Here is a 27,707-nt window from a genome sequence, read left to right on the forward strand (position 1 = left end):
CCCCACTTGCCCACCGCCCACCTTCCCCACCTTCAGCAGGTCCCGCCGCCTCTTCCAGACCCCAAGCAAGAAGTCCGGGTCCCTCCGGAGGGGAGATTTAGCTCCCGCCTGGATTTAGCTGCTCCCACCGGGCTCCGTCCATCCATCACCTCCCGCCCCCCCCATCCCCCCCGCCCTCCACCATGGGGCTGGGCTGTTTAAAACCCTCGGTCAGTCTCCTCCTCCCTTCTATCCCCCCCCGCCCGCCCCTTCCAACACCCCCCGGGGGATCAGGGGGAGATGCTGCCGGGATGCGGGATGCGGGATGCGGCGGCGGCCGGGCCGGGAACCCCCCGGGCGGGGAGATAAGGAGGTTAGAGAAGGGGGGGAGGTGAAAGGAGGGGAGACACAGCCGGGAAGGTGAGAGACAGCGATGCTCTCTCCTCTGGCCCGGAGCAAAAACCTTTGTCCCGCAGGTACGATCGGTGCTTTAAGTTGTTAATGGCCCCCGGGGCCGGCGTTTGATGTGGGCGGCGTGGGGCGGCTGAGGAGGGCTGGGGTGGGGGGCAGTTAAATTAGGGAAAAGAGGGGGGAAAAGAAGGAGACGAGGAAGGATGGCTCGACCCTCCACCCCTCGCGTGTCCGCACCCCCTAAAGCCCGGCCACGAGTGACCGAGGGGGCTTAGAGGAGAAGAGGGGCATTACCTGCTTTAACCCCCATTAGTGCTGCCCAAAGTGGGGAGCAGACGCCGAGCAGCTGCCCCAAAACTCCCCCTCCCGGGTGTTTTTTATCCCTCTCCTTCATTTTTCCCTGTTCCATGTGTGTGGGGGACTGGGAGAAGCTGGGAGGACAGTGGGGTGACCCACTGGGGACTGGGAATACCGTGGGTCTGGATGGGGAGGAACCTCCCAGAGTCATGGGACAGGGTGAGGGCAAGGGGTGCTTTACCTCGTGTTGGGTTGGTCACAGATTTGGGGGAATTTGGGGGAATTCGGGCTGGATTTGGGCCTTGGGATGCCATTGGGGCCTTGTGGGTGGCTTGCAACGGCAAGGCCCCAAAAACCACTTGTGGAAAGGGGTCAGGGTGAGATCCCTTTTCCCAAGGAGGGTTCAGGAAGGGGGTGAGACCATTTGAGGTGCTGTTTTCTCTGCAGATCACGGAGAGAACCTCTTGGATGGGGCTTGGAACAACCTGGTGTGGCAGAAGGTGTCCCTGCCCACCGCAGGGGGGTTGGAACTGGACGGGTTTTAGGTCCCTTCCAACCCAAACCATTCTGGAATTCTAGGATTCTATGGAAACCACCTCGCGCTGGATGGGGCGGGCTGGGGGAATTATGGCCGGAGAGATAACTCTTGGGACTGCTTTAGGTTTAGCTAACAGATTCCCCCGGCTGAACCCCTCCGCTGGGCTGAATTTAGCAGCACAAGAGATAACCAGCAGATAAGCACTGATACCCTGGGAGGACAGCGGGAGACGGGCAGGCGGCCGAAGAAGGGGAGAGAAGCCGGAGGCAGCGCTGGGAAGGGGTAAGGATGGAAGCGAGCCGGGAAAAAATGGGATTTGAGGGAGGACCCGCAGGGAATGGTTGGTGTGTAACCGGCCTAGATCGGAGCGTTTCCACAGGATTCCCTACAGAGGAGCAGGATCCGCAGGAAGGGAAAAAAGGAGCGAGTTCCCCTCCTGCCCCACAAACAGTAGTGGTGATAATAAAAATATCAACCAAAAAAAAAAAAAAAGGCAGCAGAATCGAGTCTCTTTTCAAGCCCGAGGAGACAATAAGAGGAAGCTTTCGGGGAGGCCACTAGGAAGGGGCTTGCTGGGGTCGCGGAGTGACTGCGAGGAAGAGGAGCGAGGGGACAGAAAGCGCTACCCACCTTCAGTGCTGGGGGGGACAGGGGCGGAGGGGGGCGAGGCCGTGGGGCAGGACCCCCCCGTTCCCTCGCTGTGGGGAAGGCAGAGGGCTCAGAGATGCCTGGCTCCTGCTTCTTTTGGGGGGTTAGGGGCTGCGCTGCCCCCCTCCTGGCTGCCCAGTATGGCCAGGCTGCCCAGTCCCACTCGCTGACTGGTTTGCCCACGTCACGTGTAAGTGGGCGGCGATGGGAGGGAAATGGGGGGGTGAAGGGGGTGGCCGGGATCTGTTGCACCATCAGCCGGGCGCCAGGTTTCATGGCCGTGGAGAAAAAGTTTAAAAAAAAATGGAATAAAATAAAATAATTAGATCAAACCAACCGCACGGGCGTGGCCCCACGCTGCCATCTGGGCAGCCTCACGTCCCTGAGCAGCCCAGGGACACCCGTGCCCTGCTGCCAGAAATAATTAGGGGGATTTCCTGAGAGGTACGGACACCCCCCAGCCCCACAATCCCGTTAGAGTCAACCCCTTTCGCTGGGGATGTTGCACAGCGGAGATTTTCTGTGCTTCTGCCCCAAGTCACGCAGAGGTGGCAGCTGGTGTCCCCTCTGTCCCAGCCAATTTGGGGTGCTGCCCCCAAGCTGGGCACCCATCTCTTGTCCCTCCGTGCTCTGCGGAGGCCGATGGGTTCAAAGGCTAATGGTGAAGTGGTGGGGGGATGCTGCACCCCTCAATTTGGGGTCCCAAGCCCCCCACCCACAGCCCCTCCTGTCCCGGAGGCTCATTTCACCCTGGGGTCTCTCCAGCCTGTGAGAACCATCGGAGTTGGGGTTCCCTTGCTCTGATCCCCGGGAATAACTCTCTCACCATTAATATTTCCCGCACTCTGGAAATTTGGAGCTCCTACCTTAAGCGTGTGTGTGTGTGTGGGCGGGGAGATAGCAGCTTTTGGTGCTTGGAAATAAAAAATATGAAATTAAAATGAAAAATCTCCGTGTGAAAGAGTCGCGGTGGGGGGGAAGAGGGGGTGGGGAAAGCGATTTGTTGAAGGGGGATGGAAGGTGAAGGGGGTGCTCCAGGGTCGGGAATGAGTTCTGGGGGATGTGGGATCCCCTAATCCTCTGCTCTCCCGTTACTCGGGAATACCCAGGGGGCACAGGGACTCCCCAGACCCCAAAAAGTGCGAAAAAGCAGTCGGAGAGAACTCCAGAAATCGGCAGTCGGAGATAACTCCAAATATCGGGATGAAAATAGTTATAGACCCGTGTAGAAATGAAATTATAAGCACAGAAATGCATGACAAATAAATATCAGCAGCGGTGTCACTGAGGATATTTATATTTTCAGCACACGGGGAAAAATACATATTTAATAAAGAGTGTGTCTTTTTATACAGATCGATACAAAAATTGAGTATAAACGGGGCATAATGTATGCTGTCCATACTCAATTACAATTATAATCCACAGAATGTGGGTTACAAATAAACATGGATATACTTTCACACCTAAATAATTTATTGTTTATAATTTGTAACGCCCTTTGGTATAAATTGTTTTTGTATATGTGTAAACGATGAAATATATAAAAATACATATATAACATATAACATATAACATATAACATATAATATATAATATATAATATATAATATATAATATATAATATATAATATATAATATATAATATATAATATATAATATATAATATATAATATATAAAAATAATATACAACATCTAAACATATAAATACGCATATGTAAAAATAGGCATGAATACATGTATATATATTAAAATAAGCTTATGAAGACAGGGCTATCAGCACACAGCGAAAGAAAGGAGAATTAAATATTATCGATATCTCTTTTTATATCCCTTCTCCGAAGCAGCTGCTTATTCAGATGTGCCGGTTTGGGAACACTCATCTTTTCTTCTTTTGCAAAATACCTGACGATTTTCTCTCCCAAAGCAGCGATTTTCTAAAGATTCGTTGAATTCCTGTAGAAAAGCAGGGGTTTCCTGAAAAAAAAATTTAAAAAGTCAGAAAAAATGCGATTTAAACTGATTAAACCCACCCAAGCAGCAACACCAAGAGCAGAGGAGATTTCAAGGACCTGCTTTGGCTTTGCTACTTCCAGGGAAAAACGTAGAAAAGCAATTCCCGTGGATGGTTTCGCGTGAGTGTGGCCGGATCCAGGCTCGTTCTGCGGGGAATTATCGGGCGGTGGAGCCGGGAATCGCTCCCGAAAAATCCCGAAAAATCGGAGAGTTGGGGAACAGGCTGAGCCCAGCCTGGTGTAACCCAACAGCCGGGAGGGAGAGGATGGATTTAGGACACGATTTCTCCCGAAAAAGGCGGATGGGACACGGCAGAAGACAAAAGAAGAAAGAAAAAAAAAAAAAGAAATAGAGAGAGAAAGAAAAACCCAAACAAACCCAAAACTCTGTTCTGCACTCGGTGGAGCTTTTTTCCCCTTGCGATTAACGAAATTTGGCTGAAAATAACCCAGGAGAGCAAATTTTGGCCTTGTCTCCCTCCTTTCCAGCCCCCACTTCTGCCCCAGGCAGGAAAAGAATCGAGTAATGTCTATTTTTTAGGATTTTTTTGTTTTGTTTTTTCCCCCCTATCGAGCTTAATTCCGCGGCGGTTTTAGTGTTAAAGCTCCGGGTGTTGATGGATCCAAAAAAAACCCCTAAAAACAAAACCAAAAAAAACCCCAAAAAACCAAAACCCCCCACATCCCCCAAAACACATTATGAATTGGGGTGGAGGGAGGGTAAGAGAGGAGAAAAAAAATTTTTCTCTGTGCAAAAAATTGAATTTTTAAAAAAACATGAAGAGATATGGTTAAAAATAGGGGGGAAAAAAATCAGTAGGGAAATATGGTTTTAGCAGAGCAAAAGGGATAAATGCTGCCGGTGGCTGCTGTGTATCGGGTGTTTGGGAGTATTTAGGATTTTTAGTAGTATTAGGATTAATGTTAGTATTATTTCATTATTTTATTTCTCCCTTTCCTCGGCTGCAGCCGTCGGGAGGAAGGGGCTGGGGGCAATCTGAGAGCTCCGGGCTGCGGGAGGGACAGCGGAGAGGGGAGAAATAATCTCCGAAAAATCCGGTGCCTTCGGCTGGGAGGCATCTGCGGGCGGTATGGATCAGCTATAGGTGTTTATCCATAGGTATCTATCGATAGGTGTCTATAGGCTGTCCCTGATTTGTGTCAGAGCAGCAATAGGGGAGGGAAGGAGGGGCTCAAGCAGGGGGCACGGCACGGCTGCACCCCCGATTTTTTGGGGCTGCGCGGCAGGATCGGGATGGTTTGGGATGGGGGGATGGCCGGGAGGGGAGGACGAGGATCCTTTGGGGTTAGGAGATGTCTCGGGATGGCATGGCCTCCTGTCGCCTCCTCCCCACCCGTCTGGGGATGGACAGGGCGTCCGGCAAGGGGGAATCCCGGGATTTATCCCCCAGTGGGGGCTGCGAGGGGAAGGATGAACCCTCCGCGCTCCCGGGGTAAAAATCCTGGATCTTCCTCCCTGGGGAGCCTTGGAGTCCCCTCCCTGGGACCCACAGACGTGCCGGGACACCCCAGCCCGAGGGACATTGGGACAATCGCCCCGCCACAGCCGAGCGAGGGGACCCTGCTGTGGCTGCCACCCCCGGCCCGGCTGAACCAAAGGCTCTTGTCACACCTTCAGAGACACTTTCCCAAACAAACGCCACGTCTGTTTACGGGAGCGCAGTGGTCCCAAAATGCCACCAACCCCCCCGTCTCCACCCCCGTCCCAAAGGCCACCCTTGGGAGAAGGGTGGCCAAGGAGCATCACGGCTCAGCGGTGCTTCAGGGGAATTCCTAAACTCTTTCTGACCACCCCCTCTACCCCCAAATATGATATTATTGCTTTTCCTATTTTTTTTTCCTTTCCCTTTTTTTTACCTCCAGTGGAAATAAATACAAATTAGTTCCACCGGGGCAAATCCATGGACGCGTGGAGCAGCGATCTGTGCTCTGATACAGCAGGAGGGGAGAGGCTGAGAGCTGAGGGTCAGTGCCGTGGCAATTTGGGGACAGGCAAAATCCAAACCCACCTGGAACGGGGATTTTTAGGATCCGGGAACCACAGGACATGAGATGCCCTGCCTGTCTGTGCCACTGTGTGCTCACGGAAGGGACAGATGTGTCCCCGAGGACACTGAAAACACAGCGTGGATCAAGGTGCTGCATTCCTGTCAGCTTCACTGCCAAAATCGAGCGAATTGAGCCTAAAATGTCAGGGCTTTCAACTTCCTTCATCTCGGATCCTCTGAAGTGGTGGGGACAGGGGAAAGCCCAGCTCAGAGGGACCTTCCCCCGGGCAGAGGGACATTGCCACCGCGGTGTGACGGATGTCTGATCTGCGGACACGCGTCACCCGTGGATGGGAGATCCCCCGGGGCCACCAGAACAGGGGCGAGTGGGCGAACCTCACCTGCGGTGGGGAGGGACCTGGGAGTGTTGCATCACCAGGGAGGCTCCTGTCGCCCCCTCGCACCGCCCTCCACACGTGCGGTTCTGCTGTCATCGTTGTCACCGCGCTTGGACGCGGTGACAGTAGAACCACGCGTGTGGAACACACCTGCTGTGGCATCCGGGCTGTCGGGGGCTGAGCGGCCCCGGCAGAGCCCCTCGTGTCTGGGAGGAACAGCAGCGGGGATGGAAAGCCCCTTCCCGTTCTCGGAGAGGCTGGGAAAGCCTCGTGCATCAAGCGGGGAAGGCTGCTCTGCCTGGGAATGTCCGGAGCTCTGGGAATGCTGGACTTCAGCCAGTATCACCACCCATCATCTAGCCATAGATCCATTTATCCATCATCTAGCCATAGATCCATTTATCCATCATCTAGCCATATATCCCTATATCCATCATCTAGCCATATATCCCTATATCCATCATCTAGCCATATATCCATTTATCCATCATCTAGCCATATATCCATTTATCCATCATCTAGCCATATATCCCTATATCCCTATAATCCTAGAACCCTATATCCCTATAATCCTATAACCCTATATCCTTATAACCCTATATCCCTATATCCCTATATCCATACATCTCTGTAACACCCTAGTCATTCCTATATCTGTTTGCTTTTTTATGCTTGCCACAATATCTATTTATTTATCCATGCATTTATCCATGTGTCTGTACCTCTCTCACCAACTTGTGTTATCTTCCTACTCACCCATGCCACTCACTGTATGTCCTCCCCTGGCACTGTGGGGTCCCCTACACCCTATATCCTCCCCCAGCCCCCTTGACCCCCTCAATCTGCCCCACTGAGAAGTTCGTAGCCCCTTACGAGTGATGCTGCCAGTGATTCCCTGTGGGAATGCCTGGATCCCTGTGGGGTTACCCCCGTGGGGCTCTCTGCACCCCGATTTCTCTGCTTCTCTCCCCAAACCCATCCCGCTGCCTCCAGCCCCACCTTCGGGGCTCTCCCCGCTCGCAGCCGCGGCTCCGGGCCGTGCCAAGCCGTGCCGTGCCGGCAGCGGTGCCGTCGGGGCGGCGCGGCCGGGGCTGTCAGCCCCTATTGATGAGGTGTGGGCTGACGGCGGCGAGCGGCGGCCGCCGGCTCCGCTCCAGACTCCCCGGCGCTGGGGTCAGTGCCCCGGGCAGCCCCGCCGCCGCCGGGAAGGGAAGGGAAGGGCTGCAGGGCTGGACCAGGAGGCGATGCCCCTGCGCTCCCTCCGAGCATCGCGCTCCGCGCTCCGGGCGATGCAGCGCCGAGGGTGGATGTGATGGAAAAAAGCCAATCCGGACCCAAATCCTCCGTCCTTTGGTGGCAGATGCAGCGTCAGGACAGAAGTTTCATCGCTGAGTTCCTTCTGTGCTCAAAGAAGTGTTCCTCTCTCTGCACTGATTGGGTTGAATTAATCCACTTATTCTGGAGAGGAAAGAAAAAAGAAAACAAAAACCAGGTAAGTTTCACATAAAAGTGAAACCACGAAGCCAAAATAGCTTTTCACACACCAAAAATTCCAAGCACTGAACGTCCAAGCCCAAATCCATGTGAAATGTGAATTACTCACCTGACAAAGGACAAGCAGGGTTTCATGTGCAAGCAATGCTGGCAGGACAGAGTGGTGATGCAGTAGGATGGTTTGACCTTGGAAAAGATGCCAGTCAAAAAACCACAAAATACTGACAATTTTATAAAGGTAAACTCGAAAAAAGGGTGAAAAAATGTCTACTCTTTTCCAACAAGGAAGAAAATTCCCTAGTGCAGGGTGAGTTTTTGATCTGAGGTTGACAATGTCATCCAGCAAGGGACACTGGGGGAAGATGGGAATCTTCCTCTCTTCTCCTAGATATGTCACAGATAAATTTTCTGAACTTTTGACACTGGGCTGGGGCCAGCAGATGGTCACTCAGCCTCTCCCACATCCCCTGGCCTCAGCTTTGCAAAGGAAAGGAGAACCCAAAGGGTTGTCCAGGGAAGTGGTTGAGTACCCATCCCTGGAGGGATTTAAAAGCTGTGTGGATGTGGAATTTTGGGACATGGTTTAGAGGTGGCCTTGGCAGTTTTGGGACAATGGTTGGACTCAGTGATCTTAGAGAGCTTTTCTGACCTCAGCAATTCCACGGTTCAATGAAGTGCTGCCAGAGTTCCTTTGGATTACATTTAATTTCTGTGTCATCTACACAATAATTTCTGGAGCTGGAGGCAAACTCATGGGATTTTTTTTTCATTTCCTGATTAACATCCACCCAATTTTCCAGTAATATCCCACCAAAATGCTCCTTGCACTACTGTTCTCCAGCCAAGTGAACATTTCAGCCTTCCCTGGTGTCACTCAGGGCAGCAGGAATTCAGACTATGCCACTGAGATTCTTATGGCTGCACAAGATCCCAGTTTCCTTCTACTATCAGGAACAGTCTGCTCCTTCTCCACTTTTGGGTTCATAAAGAATAATATTTCTGGTATAATATTTTTGATGCATCAGTGTTACCAGAGATGATCCCTTAAATCTGCTGAAATTCAGTCTGCCTTTGGCTTTTGGACTCATCCTGCATCTTTACACCTACTAGGAATGCTGTCCAGGATGGAAAACCCTGGGTGAAAGTGGCATTTTGTCATCCATGGGGAAAGGCAGGAAAATACACCACAGGTTGTAACTGTAAAAGGCACAATAACATGAAAGTTCATTTTATCACAAAAATATAGTGTTATCATCTGGCAAAACTCCAGTGCAGCACACAGAGAAAGAATACTCAGGCATGCTGCCAAATTTATGTGTAATTAGCTCTCGTTCTTGGATCATTAATGCTGTGTAGATGTTGTTAATAAACTGTGGTATCTGTTGGACAACAGATTCATCTCTGAGTTTTCATTCTCTGGACAGGTCAGGAAGGATGTGAATCCCAGGGCTTGCAGTGTAAGGGAGGTGGAATCCTGGACAGTGGCTGCATTTTGGAGGGTTTCAGTCAAAATGAACAAAAATCCCACCAAACCTGTCAGAGACAGGAGAATCCTGGACTTGAATCCTGTTTTGGCTGTTTTATGGCATCAGGGAATCATGGAATGGTTTGGGTTGGAAGGGAGCTTTAAGATTATCCTGTCCCATCCCCTATAGACAGGGACACCTTCCACTATCCCAGGTTGCTCCAAGCCCTGTCCAGCCTGGCCTTGGACACTTCCAGGGATCCAGGGGCAGCCACAGCTTCTCTGGGAAACCTGTGCCAGAGCCTCCCCACCCTCACAGCCAGGAATTCCTTCCCAATATCCCATCCATCCCTGCCCTCTGGCACTGGGAAGCCATTCCCTGTGTCCTGTCCCTCCATCCATTGTCCCAAGTCCCTCTCCAGCTCTCCTGGAGCCTCTTTAGGCACTGGAAGGAGCTCTGAGGTATTCCTGGATCCTTCTCTTCTCCAGAATTTGGCTTTTGACTTGCACAACAGAGCACCTTGGGCTCAGCTCCATCTTGTCCTACCCACCAGGGACAAAGCAGATTTGATTTAGTACAGAAAGGCAAAAATATCTCAGAGGGACAGGTCTTGCCATGGGCTGGGAAAATCTGACACTGCAGTGTGAGAAAAATACATCCCTGCACCCAGGAGCCTGAATGAAGGATGGCTGCTGAGCTCTGCAGTGATAACTTGGACAGAAACAGCTGATCTTGGGCTTGTCTCTGTCACAAAATCATGAAATCACTGAATGGTTTGGGTTGGAAGGGAACTTATAGATCATCTGTAGCTCCCTGGGAGTCACTCCTTGGCCATGTGACACCAGAATCAGGCTAGATCCTATTTTTTTTTTTTCTCTTCTTTTTCCAAAAATCCCTGGGCACTTTATAAAGATTACCACGTTAAGCCTCCCAACAGCACTGCAGGGTAGGTGGATCTTATTATCTGGGAAGACAAGGGAAAGGAGGATTAAATGCCTTGTGGGGGACAGCAGATCCAGGACAGGACCTGTCTCTCCCAGAGCACTTAGTCCCCTGCCTTTACACAGGATTATGAATTTTTGGCACAACAGCTGAGAAATTTCTTTATAATTCCAGCAGGACATTGGAGGCATCAGAGCACATTCCAGTTGTTAACACCCAAAGATACCCAAACCACCACAGGGAAATGGTTGCAGGCACCCCAGGAGGGCTCCTTCCCAAAATATCTGCTTTTGATTTTCTGTCTTTTTCTGACAGCGAAAAAAGGACCATTTTTAGCACCTTTCAATCCAGACTGTGGTAAAATTGTGCATCTAATATTCACTCCAGGAAACCACACGTGGCAGAAATGGAACTAATTAAGAAAGACATTTTTTGGTTCAGTGGAAAATCTCAAAATCATCATTTTTGTTTCATCTGGAAAAGGCAGAAAGACAAAATCAGCCAACCGGAAGGTTCAAAATTTGTTGTTTCTGGCTGGACAAAGCTCCAAAGGCTTTTTTCTTTTTTTTTTTTTCATTTCTTTTATTTTTTTTTTATTTTTTGATTTTTTTAAATTGAATTTTACTTTTGATTTAGGCTTTTTGGTTTGGTTTTGTTTGGTTTGCTTGTTTTAAGAAAATTCGAAGACTTTTCTGGATGAACTGCTGTTTAAATTCAATAAAAAGCTGGGCTTGAACTGTTGTAAGCAAGGAGTTCAAACATTTCTATCATTTTTCAGCTATGTTTAGGATTCAAGTTTTGTTCTTGAAAAGACAAGGGAGTATGAATTCAGATGTGATTTACTAATTATAGGTGAAAAAAATTGAATTCTTTCCTTCTTGCTTTTGGGGGGAGGGTGGTTCATATAGAGAATAAAGAACATTTTCAGAATTCAGCCTTCTTAGTGCAGTAAAAAAGCCTTGACTGTTCACAGTGAGCAGTGGGAAAACCACAGCAGAGGCAAAAGTTGTTACATTTTATATTATTGTAAGCAAAAACCAAACACACAAAGGGGAAAAAAAGCCAAAATCCATCAGGGCAGTTTGTGTTTAACTCTTTATTTCTGGCTTTTCCTCTTACATTGAAATTAAAAATATGAGAACCTCAGATCTCCATCACAAATACTAAGAAATCTCCAATGTTTTTTCCTCACACATTGGCATCATTCCTGTTTCTGATCATCATCACCCCTTGCAGATTTTTCTTGTTCTCACCTGTTTTTTGGGCAAATCTCAGCATCACAGCTGGGTCACATTGTCCCTGTCCTTGAGGCTGTGGGCAAGAAACTCTTTCCAAAAACAGAGGATTTGCTCTCTGTTGTTCAGCCTGTTGTCCAAGCAGACCAGGTTGGACAGGGCTTGGAGCAGCCTGGGGTAGTGGAAGGTGTTTCTGCTCATGGCAGGGGTTGGAATTGGCTGATCTTTGAGGTTGCTTCCAACCCAAACCACTCTATGATTTCATGGTTCCATGGTCCTTTGATTTCTACATTTCATGTCCATTTGGAATAAATCACAAGGTTTTTTTTTGAGGACATCCCAGAATCTTCCATTTCCCAGTGGTTGGTTGTGTGAAGAACATAATTTCCTGCCTCTTGTCTGTCCTTGGGATTTCATCCCCAAACCAGAGGTGATGCGAGTTAAGATGCCATTAGTTCACTTCACAGAATGGTGGAGTCACAGAATCCTTCAGGTTGGAAAAGACCTCCAAGATCACCGAGTCCAACCTGTGACTGATCCCCACCTTGTCGCCCAGCCCAGAGCACTGAGTGCCACCTCCAGGCATTCCTTGGACACCTCCAAGGCTTGTCCCTCTCCATCAGTTACTGACAGTAATTCAGATATCACTGGGAAGCCTCTGAAATGGGTGCAGCTGGGCCTCCAGGTCAGATCCTTCCAAAAAATGCTCTTTGCTGCCTTCCCTTGCATAAAGTTGACTACCAACATTGACCATGTGAAAACATCTTCTGCTGGTCATGGGATTTGTTTGGTTTGGCTTTTTCTCTTTTTTTTTTTCATAATTCTTGGCCAATTTAATATTTTTCAGGTTGGGCAAAAAAAAAAGAGGGAAATATATAGAGCTCTTTCGTATTTTTATCCTTTTTTTTCTGTTTTTTCTTTCCCCCTCTCTCATTTTTTTCTCTCTGCTGCTGGTTTCATGCTGGAGGCCAAATGCCTTATATTGACATTTGTGAAAAAAATAGAAGAGAATTATTTAGGGGAGAGCACTTCCTTTCAGATCTGCCCTCTTTTGGAGCCTGGATCATCAAGAGCTTTTACTTTTACTCTTTATTCTCTCTTCTTCTATTCTTGTCCTGCCAGATGAGTCCTGATCTCATCAAGATCTCTACATGTCCTTATCTCCTCCCCATTGACTGGAAGAAGGTTGCTGGGTAAATAAAGCTTAGCAAATGGTCACGTCTTCAAAAGATATCGGGAATTTAGATGGAGAAGTGTCTCTGGCCAAGGTTTCTGTGTTCAGCTGTCAGCACAGAAACACCCTGACTTGGCACAGTGCTGCTGGAGGAGAAGGATGTCCTTAAGGTTTGGGAATTCCCAGCTTGATTTTCAATTGTCCTGGGATTTTGGAGAGGACACTGCCCCTCTCTTGGGGACCTCAGCTGTCCCTCTGCTCAAATAAAGGTAACAAAGCCCCACGGGGTTAATCCTTAACTGCGACGTGCTCTCCATGTCGTCAGGATCTGGGATGGCACGAGCCAGAGGGGACATTGAGGACATTTATCCCAACACTCAGCCCGCAGACAAGGCAGGGAGGGATTTAGCTGCACAAACAGAGATTTATCCGTTGATCAAAACGCTCCTGAATGGGATTAGGGATAAGTCTATCAGGGTTTGGTGTCCTCCCTGCCAAACGTGGGGGGCTGATGAGTTGATAGCCTTGACCAGAGGTGTTATCAGGGTTGGGGACAATGCAGGACATGAGCAAACAGCGGGCAGTGGCACCTCAAGAAAGACTCTGGGAGTCACTGGGGTGATGTTATCTCACAGGGCAGACCCTGGGAGCCTCTGGCCCTACAGGGTGGGATTGGTGACTGCGGCAACCTTGGGACATGAAAGACTGAGGGTGCAACGTGATGTTTGGGCAACAGTGCTGGGAAATCAGCCTGCAGAGCAGATATCCTGCACTCCCTCATGAAGTGCACCAAAATCATCAGTTCTCAGCCCAGCTTGTGCAGAATCACAGAATTTTTAGGGCTGGAAGGGACCTCTGGAGATCACCCAATCCACCCCCTCCACCAGAGCAGGGTCACCTGGAGCAGGTGACACAGGAACATGTCCCCAGAGGGACACTCCACGCCCTCCCTGGGCAGCTGTTCCAGTGCTCTGCCACCATCTATATAACGAATTCCTTCCCCATGTCGAGGTGGAACTTCTTGTGATTTAGTTTAAGGCCACTGCTCCTTGTAAACTTGCAAATTCGGGCTGGAGAATTCTGCTGGGAAAGAGTCTCGGTGTTGTCTCTGTGTCTGTAGCTTCCCTTTTAAAAACGAGGCTATATGAGTGTGCTGGCTGCACGTTTCTCCAGATGACATCTTCATTGACTGATTGGTTCAAGCCAGGCTTGGCAGAGGGGTGGAGACCTGTAGGTAAGAGTAAAAATAAGTTGTGGGTATCAGGATTGACAGATTCTGGCTGAAGAAGTTCAAATCTGTAGAAAATCACAGTATTTCATTCCTTCCTTCCCAAATGGGATCTCAGGGCTGAGAGAGTCGTCAGGCCAGCCCTTGAGAAGTTCACACCTTTAAATGTTCACATCAAAGGGAAATAAAACATCCAGAAACTTGGCAGTAATTGGATCATGAAGCACAAGCTCCCGTGATTAGATCAGGAGCTCTCCACCAGGGTTTTACTAAACCAAAAGCATGAATCGGACGGCTGGAAGAGGGAGCAGCTCTTCATTTAAACTTCATTAATTTCATATCCTCTTGGCAGAGCTCATGAGATGCAGAGGTGGTTTCTAGTGAGCGCAGGTTATTGCTGAAGCAAGAAAAAAATCATAATCCACAGGATGGGAAGAAGCAAAGTCCAGGCTCCAATTGCCTTGTCTAAAGAAAATATGTAGCTGGCTGCTGTATTTTTTGTTCAGGACCATGTGATGAACTGGGAGAAATGCAAATTTTATTTTCTAATAAAAAAATCTAAGGGTGTTCAGGAAAGTTCTGAAGATCTCCAGCTTATGCTGGATGAAGGGCTTTGAGCCCTCACACCTGATCTTAGAAGGATATTTGTCTAGAGGTTAAGCCACATGTTTCCTGCTTTAAAAGAATTTTACTTAGCAAATTCCAAGAATACAGAGGTTTATCCCTGCTTAGCTGTCACTAAGGGATTGCTTGTGATGATCCAACTTGGGTGTCACTGACCAAAGTGCCCAAAATCTGATCCTTCAGACCTTTAAAGAGGTCCAAGCCCGGATGTGGGTGCAGAGATGCTCTCAGGAACACTAAAATTGTCCTTGCCACAGCCCAATTTATATGGACAACCGAAGGGCTGGGTATCCAAAGCTGGAGTAGGAGACACCAGAAATGTCCTGGGCTGAGGCTGCCCCATCCCTGGAAGTGTTCAAGGCCATTTTGGATGGAGCTCTGAGCAACCTGGTCTACTGCAAAGTGTCCCTGCCCATGGCAGGGGATTGGAACAAGATGATCTCTAAGCTCTTTTCCAGCCCACCCCATTCCATGATTCTACTCTACATGGTGTAACTTCCCCAGAAAGGTATTGTGGTTTTCCAGAGCTTTTCATGACCACAGGTGAGCACAGTTTCTGATGAGGAAGGTGCTTTATTTTTTTCCTAGCAGTAAATCCCCTAAAATCCCTTCAATTTAAGTTTGAAAGCAAAAGGTAAGGGAGTTGCTGTCAGCAAGAAGGTTCATTCATCTTCAGAGTAAAGAAGGACATTCCAGCCAAATTAAATAATGAAAGAGTTGATAAAAGCCACCTGCTTTTTGACTCCAGGTTTCTGTTTCTTTTTAAATCAGATCAATGTTTTAAAGACTTTCAGACTGAGATTTTTTGGTGGAATTATTGGGCCAGCTCTATCTCTGTTTCAAATGGGAAGAGGCATGTCCACCCAGGAACCATCATTTCAGGATGCTCTACATCCCTTTTCACTACAGGCTCAGAGGAAGCAGATTTCTCTTAGGTTTTCTAGGGGGAGAATATCAAAGCAGAAGACTTAGAATTTGCCAGGAGGTGAGGGAGAAAGCTGGGAGGACAAGCAAAATATCCAATCACTCCCTGCCCTCTGGGACAAGGGATTCTCACTCGCCCTGTCACTCCATCCCTTGTCCCAAGTCCCTCTCCAGCTCTCCTGGAGCCCCTTTAGGCACTGGAAGAGACTCTAAGCTCTCTCCAGAGCCTTTTCTTCTAAAGATTGCTGCAATTCTCAGCTGATCATGGAGCAGGGACTTCTTGGAAGGATGTCCAGGTCCAGTGAGAAATTACCCTTTTTGGTGTTTTTTTGTTTGATGTTCCCAGAGACAGCAGGATACTGCAAGGAGTTTGGCTGCCAAAGCCCTGAATTAGGGATAAATATAAAAAAACCTGAATGTAAGCAAAATGGAGAGTGGCTAATTTGGTTTCAAGGGCTCCAAACGCCTCTGTGCCTGGAAGTGTGTTGGTAATTTAGGGAACAGGCACGTCACACGGTGGAAATGCAGCCCTGATAAAGCTGGCTTGAGTGAGAAATGCAGATCTTGGCAGAGCCAACCCCACTGCAAAGCCTGGAACACTCAAACACAGAGCGTGGAAGAGGCTTGGGACAAAGGAGGATTTTGGAGGAAACCTGGATAAAACTCTGGATAACAGTGGGACAAGTCTCTAATGAAAAATCAGAGGATAAAAGGTTCATGATTAAGGGCTACCCTGATGAGGCACAAGCATTGCTCTCACTGTGGCATGAAGAGAATCAGCTGGAAACAGGAGCTGAAGAGTTGTGTTTGGTGTTGGACCAACAAATCCTGCTCCCTCAAAACTGACAAACTCATTAATCAAGACAGAGACTTTCCTGAAGGGGGAGAAAGAGGTGAAACCTTTAAAAAGTCCCTTCCAACTCAAACGATTTTATGATTTATGAAAAGAAGTGAAGGGACTTGCCCAGGGCTAAGCAGTGAGTCAGTGGTGGAGCCAGGGATGTGGCTGAGGTGTCTTGGCTCCTGCTGGTTGTACCAACCTGGCTCAGGACCCAGAAAGGAGCAGTGACAATAAATAATGAGCAGGGTTGGTGTTTTTTACTCTTTCCCTTTCCATGACACCCTTGGAGACTCACACAAGTGACTAGACCTGGATCTTTCACCAGAAAGGATGTTCCTGCTCCAGGGAGACAATTTCACTGGGGTTTGTAGGAGATTTTGGGAGATCCCCCTAGGAAAAAAAAATTATATATATTCAGGAAATGGACCTATTTTGTGGCTTTTCCATTATTCTTCCTTTTGTATGGCTGTGTTGAGCATGACAGGCTGGTTTTTAACAATTCTTCCTGGTGTTTGATGCAAGCCCAGGGGAAAAGTGGGAAGGAGAGCTGTAAAATGGCAAGCCCTGGCTGTCTCTGCTCCCAGCCTTTCCTCGCAGTCAGATAACAGCAGCAGCAGATAAGAGGAACAGCGGGTCTTTAATTCAGGCAGAATTTCACTTAGTGTGAAGGAAAACATCTAATGAGAGAATTAGACTAAGCCAGGAAATTGCCTCTTAAACCTGAGCTCTCCCATGCTAAAAGTGCAGTCAGCATTTTATATAAATACATATCTACACATCTGCCTTCCTCTGACCATAAAATCCTGCTTTTCCAACAGCTCAGTGGCCAAGAAAGTCTTTTAAACTCATAAACCCAAGACAATACAACCTTTCTAATTGCATAGGCTGGAGCATTTTTCCAGGTCTTTCCCAGTGCCAAATATTCCCATCCTCCAAGAGCACCTGAAGCCAACTGAGCCATGATTTCCCCTTGCCAAGCAGAGCCCACCCAACCCATACTGTGGCCACAGTGATGTTTTAGGTGATGCATGACCCCAAATTAGGAGGCAACATCAAGGTTTTGTATTGAGCAGAAGCTTTTGGGGAGACAGAGGAGGGATCAGGCTTTGAGACTGACTCTTGTTGAAGACCTGGATCCCATTTCAGGGAAAAAAGGCTGCATCTGCCCTGCCTCTCCTCTCATTCATCCAGCCCTGGGTGTTTGCTGGCAGAAAACAACATTCCTCCCATGTGGGTAGAGTTGTAGGATCAGTATGTGGAACTTCACTGGGGTTTGGGGAGATTTACTTTGAAGGATCAGCACGTGGAATGTCACTGGGGTTTGGGGACATCTGCCATGAGCAGCTCATTCATTGCTGCTGCATCAAGAGAATAATTTGATTTAATAAAAGACTTTTGGATGTTCCTGTATTGTCCCAGCTGGGAGCTGGCAAATCACTCAAATTCTCTTTCACTTTTGGGAAGGAGATGCATCCAAATATCCTTCACAACCCCTGTAAGGATCTTCCCAGTCTGCATCTCACTGGGATGAAGTCTCCTGACCTCTCCACCAGCAGCTCCTGAGATGTCCCTGCAGCTTTGTGTCACTCAGGCCAGGGAGATCAGGATTGTGGCAGGCTGGTATTAAAACCTGGCCAAATTCCACCCTGTTTTCCACTTCAGGTTCCTGAGCTCAGCTCTCCTAAAGATGTCAGGCAGAAAGAAAGCACTAGGCAGCCTCTGGGTCGTTCTTTATCCAAAATGAGTGGTTTTGGTTAGTGATTTACATTTCATTTCTTCAATCCTCTGGCCCTCTGAGGCTTTAGGTGGGAAATTCAGGCTGTTTGTGGTTTTGCCTTCTTTCTTTTCTCATTTCAAGTCATGCTCATTATGGAAGTCCAGGTGCTTTTAGAAGGAAAGCAGTTTTCTCCTGGAGCACTGCCATCTAATTAGGGGTGGCAGGAGCTACAGCCTCTCCTCTGAGAAGTCCTGCTTTGTGGAAGTCATCAAATCCTTTACTGGGATCCACTTCTGGTTTGATTTTGGGCTGTGAACTTCTCAAGCTTTGAGTTGTCTCAATATCCCTAACATCTACAAAGATTCTGCAAAGAAGTCCTGCTATGCCGAGGGACAGAGATTGCTGCCATTGTACCAACATCAGGAATATGTATTTTATAGTATAAACATGAAATGCTGCTCACTAAGATAAATAATTATATAGGAAAAATAAGAATATGGTAGCACATCTTTGGTAGAACACACAGAGAGGGGCTGAGAGTTCTGCTGAACCTGAAATGGGGATTTGGGGTTGAAATGGGGATTTTTCTTCGGTAATTTTTTCCCATCGCTGTTTGAATGCTCATGGACTTTTAGCATCCCCAGCGTCCTGTGGACACCTCCACGAGACTGAAAGGACCCAGGCAGCTTCCTGCACCACCTGGGGCCAAGGGAGAAGCAGGAGACATTCTCTGTGCACCTAGCAAGGAAAGGTAAAGTGGAGCTCGCTGTGAGCTGATGCCGAGATAGCAGCTCAGTATCTGAACAGGTAACACCCAATTACAACAGAACTGTGTTGACTTACACTTTCCCTTATCAGAAGAATCAGGTATTCATGTAAATCACAAAGGAGTTTGATGGATGCCAGTTCACTCTGAGCCCCACAGCGAGGAACAAGAGCCTAGTTAAACAAAATGTATGTTGCCCTTATCTTTAAGCTGTGACTATTGCTATGAAATAAAAAACTATAAAAGAAAAGTGCCTTATCGTGAGGGTTTTAATTCCTTAATGTTCTCCAGGGGCTGTTCCTGTGCTGGAATCAGACCCTTGGGACCACTTTCTGAAGCCCACAGAAGTCATTTTCTCTCAGACAGATGATCTTTCCTTATCACGTGTTGTCTTGGCAATAAAAAAGTCTCTTTCTCGACATGCATGTTTAGACTGAGCCGGGTGAAAAAAACAAAAAGAAAAGAAGGGGCAGCTAAATTGGTCTTAATTCTGATGCTGGCCTGAAAGTAAACAATGAGGTCCAGGGACAATCTTCATGAGAGCCTCCTGGGCCTGGAAGTGTGGCATGGAAAGCACATGTGGTCAGGAGCCTTCAGACAGCCCTGCTGGAGACTCATCCCGAGCTCAGACTGATGGCCAAGGCTAATCAGCCTCTCTTATCACATTTACTGGGAGATGGGTGATGCCAATAAAACCCAGGCAGGCTGAGTGCACTTAGAGGAGCCAAAAAGCTGGTTGTTAATAGATGCCTATGGCTCGTGGAAAGCCAGCTGCCCCTCTGCTCTCCTGCCTCAGTGCTGGTGGGACCCCAGTTTGGGTTATTCCTAGGTTTCCTTTGGGATACTGGAGATCCTGAGCTGTGCCAGGAATGATGGGCAGCATCCACATGATTTTATTGGTATTTAATTACATTATTGGGTGTCCAGGTGCTCTGTTTGAGATCCAGACCTTATTAACGTGACAACTGGAAGCTCTGAGGGTGACAGTGAAACCAAGCTGGTGCTTTGCACTAGGCTTAGGCTGAGCCCTGACTTTGCCAAACATGGAAAATTGAAATATATAAGTTATGACAAAGACAGACTGTGCTCATACCTTCTTCCTCCAAACTGGAAAGAGTGGCTGTTAGGAGATTTAGGTGGAAAAAGATGAGACTGAGTTGATCTTGCAGTGATTTATTGCAACTGATTGCAGGAAGTTCCCCTGGTGCACTTCCCCTGCCTATAGAAAATTACAAGTGATGGATATCCAGAACCAGAATCGATATAAATCTGTTTACATACTTATCTTCAATTTTTTTCCCTTTAAGAAGCACCTGTGTATCTAAAGCCTTGTCTGCTTCTGCATCCCAGTACTTTCACAGGGATTTTACACCACTGTGGGACACAGTCCTGTCTTGGAGATCTTACAGCTTAAACAAATTTATGTCTTTCTGTAACCTGATAATTTAAACTGGTTTTCTAGATTGATCAATATGTAGTTCTGTAGATCTTAAAATGCAGCACCAAAAGCACAGCACCCAGACAGGAATGCCAGGCAGTTTTCCAGCTGCTTGCTCTCCCTGCAGACTCCCAGACTCCACTGAATGCCTCCCACATCTCCACAGCAGTCACATCCCCCACCTGCTCTGGAGGGAGCCTTGGACACCAGGTCCTTGTCCAGCAATTTTGAAGGTCTTTCCTTGTGCCTGTGTGAGTCTGAGCATGGAAAACACCCCGGGGTCAGGTGCATCCCTCCCTGATGCACATCCAGCAGAGATGGGAGAGCTCTGGAGTTTGTTTTGATGGAGAGGCCATGGTGGGAGCAGAAAGCAGGGATTTCCCCTTTTCCCCAGGCTGATTTGAGTGCCTGAACTGGACACAGGTTAATCCCAGAATCACAGAATTGTTTGGGTGGGAAGGAACCTTAAAGCTCATCCACTTCCACCCTCTGCCATGGCAGAGACACCTTCCACTATCCCAGGTTGCTCCAAGCCCTGAACAGCCTGGCCTTGGACACTTCCAGGGATCCAGGGGCAGCCACAGCTTCTCTGGGCAACCTGTGCCAGAGCCTCCCCACACTCACAGGGAAGAATTCCTTCCTTAGGGCTGGGATTTTGAGAGGAAATCACTTGGCACCTCCACCAGCTGCCTTCTCCTCGCCTTGCTAGTGGCCCCAGGCCCACCCTCATTTCTGAACCCCTAAACCCTTGTGAAGCCCCTTGATTATGAGGTGCACAACAAGTGGTAAAGACTTTAAAGTATTTTTAGACAACAATAGCAGGAGATTGTACTTCAGGTACAACCCAGGAGGCCAAGTGGCCTCTGCAGAGGCTTTGCAGGATTTTTTCCCATCCCTGAGGCCCTCATTTGTGGAGTGCATGGCACCATTTGAACTTCCCTCCTATTTCACTCCATCACTGGACCTGAAATCTTGTCCCCAGTGAGCTCAAGGCATCAACCTGCAAACAGGGGAGCAGGGAAGCAGCTGCTGGAGAAGAGAATTGGGCTGTGATTGCACAACCATCAGCTCCAGGTGTGCAAATACAGCTCATCCCTGGCATCTGCTGGGAGCACAACCCAGCAGGGATTTGCTGCCTTTATCTCCTGACCTCTTGCTCCCTGAGCACCCAAATGCTTTGAGTCCAAGTGCATTCCAGCCAGCCTGGATGGGTCCCACACCACAGGGAACGAGATGCTGTGGTGGGATACTGCTTCCCAAAAAACCACGTTTGCACCAAGCCCCACAGAAGGACAGCAACTGCAACACCACAGGATCTTGTACCAGCACATCTGTATCATCTGGGCTCACACATCTGCATCATCTGGGCTCACATCTGCATCATCTGGGCTCACACACTGCTCACAGAGGGCCAGGTCAGACCCTCTCTCAAACAGCAGCAGTTAAAATGGGATAAAATCAATGGCCCAACACATCTTGGGAGTGTCCCACCATCCCATATGTGTTGCAGAAGCATCTCTAACTGTGCTGGCTGATGCTCTTCCTCAGCATCCTCATCCAGCAGTGCTCCACGTGTCATTCAGCAGCCAAAAACCCCCAGGAGCCCACGGCCCTGCCTCACTCCCTTTCTGCTGTTCACACGTGTCACTTCTGCTTCGCTTTTCTGGCAAGGGAGGTAAAAATAGCTCGTGCAAAAATTATTTATTTTGTATTAATAGCTCGGAGTCAAAGCCTCAGCAGACACTTGGAATAAACAGGATCACTCAAAATACAGTTGTTTGAAATCAGAGCTTTGCCCTGACCCTGGGGTTTGCAACCAAAGCCAGAAAATTGTATATATAGAATCCCTTATTATTTTTCCCTGCTGTTAATCCGCAGTACAACAAGGCCTTGCTTGTAGCCAAAGGACTTTGACCAGGATGATTAAGGCAACATTTCATGCAGGCGTTTGCACGCGTGGTTGTAGAGGTGGTTGAGATGTAAAATAATCCTCCCTATCTGACTAATAACCCCCTTTGCACTTCCAGTGCAATTTGTATTTAAGCACATCCCATTTCTCCCCAGCCATGCCTCTCCTTTCATTCCCCTTCTCAAAAAAATATATATATTTTTAAGTGCAGGCAGCTGCTGAGTGAAAAACTTTTGGATTAAGTTTTCTGGACTTGTTTTCTTGAGAAAGAAAGAAAAACAGCACTTTTGCTTTTTGGTTTTCCTTTCTCTTTCCTTTGTTTTCTTTTACTCCCTGTCCTGCACACTCAGTTTACCAGTGAGATAAAAGGAAGGAAAAAGGGAAATAAAACAATGAGCCAGTTCGTAATTTTATCTGTCTTCAGAGTGGTTTTCCTCTCTTCCCTTTTTTTCCCCAAGTAACAGAAATATTCCCAGCTGACAATTAGGGTACCTCAGCTCATTTATTATACAATATCGAGCATATCTATTAATGAACTCAGCTCTTTAATTATGGCAAGCCCTTGCTACTGATGGATTAATTAAGGCACAAAAGGGAAGAAGAGTCGATGAAGGGGTTAATGCAGACCTGGAGAAACCCTAGAAGTCCAGGAGTTCCTTTTCTGACTGTGAATCATCCCCGTGGCTACTTTTTGCCTCATTTCTTTGTGAAATGGGGCTGAGCAGCACCTGGGGCACTGCAGGGTCTCACAACACCATGGTGCAGGGGAAGCAGAGGTAACCAGGCAGAGATAAAGCTATTTCCCCCCCTTGCAAAACTTAATTGTTCCGTTTTTGGGCTGCAATTAAAAGGTTTTTAAGGGGTGAGTTTGGCTGTTCCTGCACCCCCTTCACCCCACAGCATCCCTGAGAAAGGTGGCTCCTGCAGGGCTGCTGAGCCTTCACACTTTCTCTGGCTCTTGGAAAACCCCAGCCAGCAGCTTTCCCTATCCCAGCCAGCTGCCATAATCACACATTGTTCCCTCGCCGTTCCGCGGCACTTGGAAAATGTCAAACGTGGGAGTCCGGCAGCCTTAGGTTCGACTAAAAAACTCCCAAACATATTTGGAGGGCGGCCAGCACTTTGCAAACCCTCTGCAAACTCAGATAAGGGCCGACCTTGCAGCCTTGCAGGGCAGGCCAGGAGTTTATAAACCCTGAGCTTGCTTGGGTTGAGCTCTCCCAATATTGTGACCATCCTGTCCCCTGCCAGCATCGCCCGGCGAAGGCAGCGTGCGAAAGCAGGGGCTGCTGACCTTCAGCTGGACGTCCAAGGTGGAAGAATCTGCTGGAGATGTGACGTCCAGAGCTGGCAGGGACAGAACTCCCCCGTGGAAGGGAGGCAGAGGCTGCCTGGGGCTGGATCTGAGCGAGCAAACCCAGTGCCTGGTTGTGTTGCTGACATTGTCCCCCCAAAAAAAAAAACATTTTGGGGTTTGCAGTCCCTAAAAATGTGGCTGGGGAAGGATGGTAAATGCTGCTTGGTGCGGAGGGGGAGGAAGGGTTGAGTTTGGGGCTTGGTTTTGAGCCGTAATGGAATCTAAACATTTTGAAATTCTTCCCCAAATGACAAATAATGTCAAATACTGAGATAGCACCGGGCTGGATTTGAGCTGCAAGGCACCTTCTTATAGTCCTAACTTCTGATAAAAAGGATGGAACAGAGTCAGGAAAACTTTCCTCTCCTTCCCCTCATTATTTTTCTTTTTTTTTTTTTTTTAAAAAAAAAAAATAAAAAGACCAACCTAAGTGAAATCAGCAATGTCTCCTGAAATGTTCCAGTTTGGATGGGAGAGCCTTTCACAGCAGGAAATGTTTCCCTCTGGGTTTTCCTGGCCAGCTCTGGCTGCACGTTCCAGCTGAAGGTCCAGCCTGGACATCAGATCAGGGAGGACAATGATACCCTATCCTCACAAAAATCAGCTTTAGGGGGTTGATGCCTGAACCCCCATTAATGAACAGGGTTAATTAGCTCAGAGGCAGCACAGTAGCTGTGCAAGACAAGGATGTGTGTCCTTAAGCCAATGTTATCAATCTTTTTTCCCCCTCTATTCTCATTTGCTTTAAACTTGAGGCTTTCTGCTGAAACCTTTGTGGCTCAGTTAACCAATATTTATACATTTTTAATCCATGAATCCTTACAAATCCTTTCCCCCTCTATCCTTACCACAGAGCTGTGTGTGGGTGAATTATTTCTCACCCATCCATACATCATCTAGTGAATTTAAGTTCCTTTGGGGTCTGTTTGCAGTCTGTTTCTTACTTGCAAACACATTTGTTTTCTCTCCAGGTCACATAAGTCATGTGAAAATGTCAGTGCATGAATTACCTGTGAACTCTTTACCCTCTGTATCCCACCTGGGACCCCTTGAGCTTCCCAGTGCACATCCGGTCACCTGAAACACCAAGAAAATGTAGGGATAAAGCAGGATAAATGGCCAGGAAAACACCCAGGTGGATGCTTGTTTGCTTTCACATTCACTATAAAATCAAGAGCTGTTTTCCTGGATGAATTCTCAGCTCCCAAACCTAAGCAAACTCTATGATTTTCCCCATATATGGGGAAAATGCTCTTAGCCACCTTTTGGGGCTGCTTGGCCAGGTCCTTAACCTCTCTCAACTGATGAAAGTTTGTTGTCTGGCTCACAAATTTAAAGGAAATTATTATTATTATTATTATTATTATTATTATTATTATTATTATTATTATTATTATTATTATTTTCCTGTTTCTTTTTCCACTGTGCCCAGCAGGCAGCTCCATGCCCCAGCCCTCCCTGGGCAAAGTGCACACCAGGATGTGACATGTGACATGGAAACAACTCCTTCCTTATTTTCCTTTCCAGAAAGGTGAAGAAAAGACCTGTATCCTCCAGATCCCTCCAGATGCTCTCATCCTGAGGGGAGGAGATGATGCATGTTAAGGATTTAAATACCCCCAAATTGTGTTTTTTATTAGAATGACAAAGGAAATCTCCAGGATAAGAACAGAGAGTCTCCAAATGGGAGAAAAATCATCTCTAGGCAGACACCTGTTTCTCCCCTTGTCCAAACCAGCCTGCCTTGATTCCCCTGATTTTTTTCCCTTTTTCTCCCTCTTTTTTTTTCAGCTCTCTCCAGGCCATCAGTGGAGTGTTCAGCAGTTAATATCCTTCTGTCTCCAATTGTGCCTGGAGAGGTGTAACATTTGATAAGGCCCATTTAACTTGGCTGTACTACATTGTTTAAATAATTCAAATACAGATTGGCCCTTTAGAAGGATTTCTGCTCTATTGACCCTGCTGGTCATGAGTTACCAGGAAGTCAGGGAGGGGCTTCTAGAGCTGAAAGCCTGGAAAAAAAAAAATCAATTCCAGCTCTTTAGTGCCCCAATCACACCCCATTATTCGCGGGTAATTGCAGACCTGCTTTGCTGTTAACTCTTTGGGAACAATACTGGAATAGGGGAAGCAAGAAGGTTTTTTTTCTGTGTTGAGGTCCTAATCTGCATGGACAGTGTCATGTCCTTATCGCTGGAGTTTGGATGAATAATTATTTGCAGGTAGAAATGTCAAATTGCTTGGCAGGTTATTTTTTGTCTCCCTTCCTTCTCAATACCTGGTTTGCTGGAGGTTGTTTGAACTGCAGAATTCATAATACTTTCTCTTTTTTTTTTTAAAAAAATTTTTCCTTCTTTTATTTCTCTTTCTCTGTGCATTTAGACATCGGGAATAAGAATGGGATGAAGAATCAGTTAGTCCTGATTAGTGCTTGTTTTTCATGCAGGAAACCCACCAGGTCCCTTTGCTAAACAGACCTGGCAGTCCTACTCAATAAATTGTGGAAAAGCAAGAGGAGAGGTGGCCATGGAGGAGTAGGACAAAGCAGCCAAAATATTGGCCTTGAGCACATGATGTCCGCACTGTACACAGTTTAGAAAGGGTTTAGTCTCACCCCACAGAGAACAGACCCATGGGAAGCTGTAGTGCATCTTTTGGATTGATTTCATTCAGAAGAAATCCAGGATTTTAGGCACAGTTGGATCTGGGGGTGATGGGGGGAATGTTGAAGGCTCAGACTAGAGACTGGAGTGTGGTGATGCTTCAGAAATGAACTGGTTCAGTCCCAAAAGATGTGCTTGGTTCTTTGACAGCTAGAAAAAACCCCAAATTTTCTATGCCTAAAAATGCCAGATAATAAAAATGTCCTTTATTTCTCACTGTCATGAGCAGGTGAAACCTGCTCTGACAAGAAGGCAGTTGTGAGATTTCATTAATCAGGCAAAGAAGCCAAATGCAGGCAAAAATACCCCAAATCCCACCTCTGGCATGGTGCCTTCTGTCTTCATTCAAAACCCTTCAGCTCATGCTCCTCCTTCTTGACATGAGGCCAACAAGGCAGGACCCAGGGCTAAAAACTTCTCAGGACACGAAGCACAAAAATCCATCCTTCCTTCCTGCTGTGGGAAGGCTAAAAGTCACCCACCCCATCCTCCAGCCTGCTCTGGCCTGGGGCAAATCCAGAACCTCACCCTGTCACCCAACAGGGCTCCTGGGGTGGCACTGGGCGAGGAGATGCCAGCTGGGGTGGAAAACTTGAGGTGATGGGGCACTGACCACGTTTGTGGAGGCTGCTGAGTCCCCACCCCTTTGACAAATGGTCACCTTATCGCTGGGCACTGTTTGTCCAGCAACTGGGGACAGGGAGGAGCAGCATCAGCCTCCCCTCGGGGTCACCACACCAGAGGCTGCTCAGAGTCCTCTCCTAGGATGAGTGGGATTCTTGTCCCATCTCCTCCTCCTGAGAGGCCATTCCAGAACCTTAGTCCTCTGTAGGATTGTCCTAATGCCCAAGTGGTGTTTCCCAGGCTCACATGTGTCTTACAGCACTGGAGCATCCCTGGTACCTTCCTGAAGGGCATTTTTGTTGTCTGTGTTTGACTGACGTAAAGATTTCAGGGTGGAGGAAAGGATGAGGTGACATCTCAGGGTAACCAATGCAGCAATGTCCATCCTGGCAGATCTACACACTTAATTCAGCAGGTGATGTTTTCCAAGAGATGTTACAGAGCAAAAACCTAATTTTGGTGAGCTAAATTGCCCTCAGCATGTGCCATTGCCTCTTCTCTCACCACGGAGGGCCTACAGACCCTCTCTGGTTTAATTAATTGGCTAAACAACTGCTTACAGGTCCAGAGCCTGAAAATCTTCCTCAGCCGCACGTCTGAAGGTGGGAAGACACTTCTCAGCCTATTTCAGAGACTAAAACACCCAGCAGTGAGGTAAGAGGGACATGGAAATTAAGGATGTGGTTTAGAGGCCTTGCTGGGTTGATGGCTGGACTCGATGATCTTGGAGATCTTCTCCAACCTTAGTGATTCCACGATTCCATAATTCTAGGGTGGTTGGTGTTGCCGTGGAGACACAACAGTTCCAACTCAGGATATTCCGAGATTCTATGCTTCTGTGAAGTTGGGGTAAATCCTACCAGCTGCAAGCAGCAGCAGCAGCAGAGACATTTTCCTGTGCTGTTTTGGGTCCCCAGGGTGTGTCTGATGAGCTCTGTGCTGTCCAGAGCAGAGAGAATACCACTGCAGATGTTCACAGCTGCAGAGGAACCTCAAGCTCAGGGAGCTG

General features: G+C 47.8%; 2 long non-coding RNA genes across 4 annotated transcripts; one reads left to right on the forward strand and one right to left on the reverse strand.

Moving 5' to 3' along the window:
• The first annotated feature begins 5 nt into the window (after positions 1-5).
• On the forward strand, positions 6-4,239 carry LOC146440461 (uncharacterized). 2 transcript variants are annotated; one of them, XR_014851154.1, is made up of 2 exons: positions 6-1,507; positions 3,971-4,239. It is a non-coding gene; the product is annotated as an uncharacterized LOC146440461 (long non-coding RNA). The 2 variants fall into 2 exon arrangements; XR_014851155.1 differs by lacking the exon at positions 3,971-4,239 and adding an exon at positions 1,605-2,821.
• Positions 4,240-13,557: 9,318 nt separating this feature from the next.
• On the reverse strand, positions 13,558-27,603 carry LOC146440462 (uncharacterized). 2 transcript variants are annotated; one of them, XR_014851163.1, is made up of 5 exons: positions 27,259-27,603; positions 24,422-24,488; positions 16,520-16,614; positions 16,144-16,258; positions 13,558-13,835 (listed from the first exon to the last, which is right to left on the reverse strand). It is a non-coding gene; the product is annotated as an uncharacterized LOC146440462 (long non-coding RNA). The 2 variants fall into 2 exon arrangements; XR_014851162.1 differs by lacking the exon at positions 16,144-16,258 and having other exon boundaries at positions 27,259-27,592.
• Between the last annotated feature and the right edge of the window lie 104 nt (positions 27,604-27,707).

The sequence above is a fragment of the Lichenostomus cassidix genome, chromosome 3, assembly GCF_008360975.1.
Source record: "Lichenostomus cassidix isolate B80296 chromosome 3, HeHo_3.0, whole genome shotgun sequence".
In the NCBI taxonomy this organism is placed as follows: Eukaryota; Metazoa; Chordata; class Aves; order Passeriformes; family Meliphagidae; genus Lichenostomus; species Lichenostomus cassidix.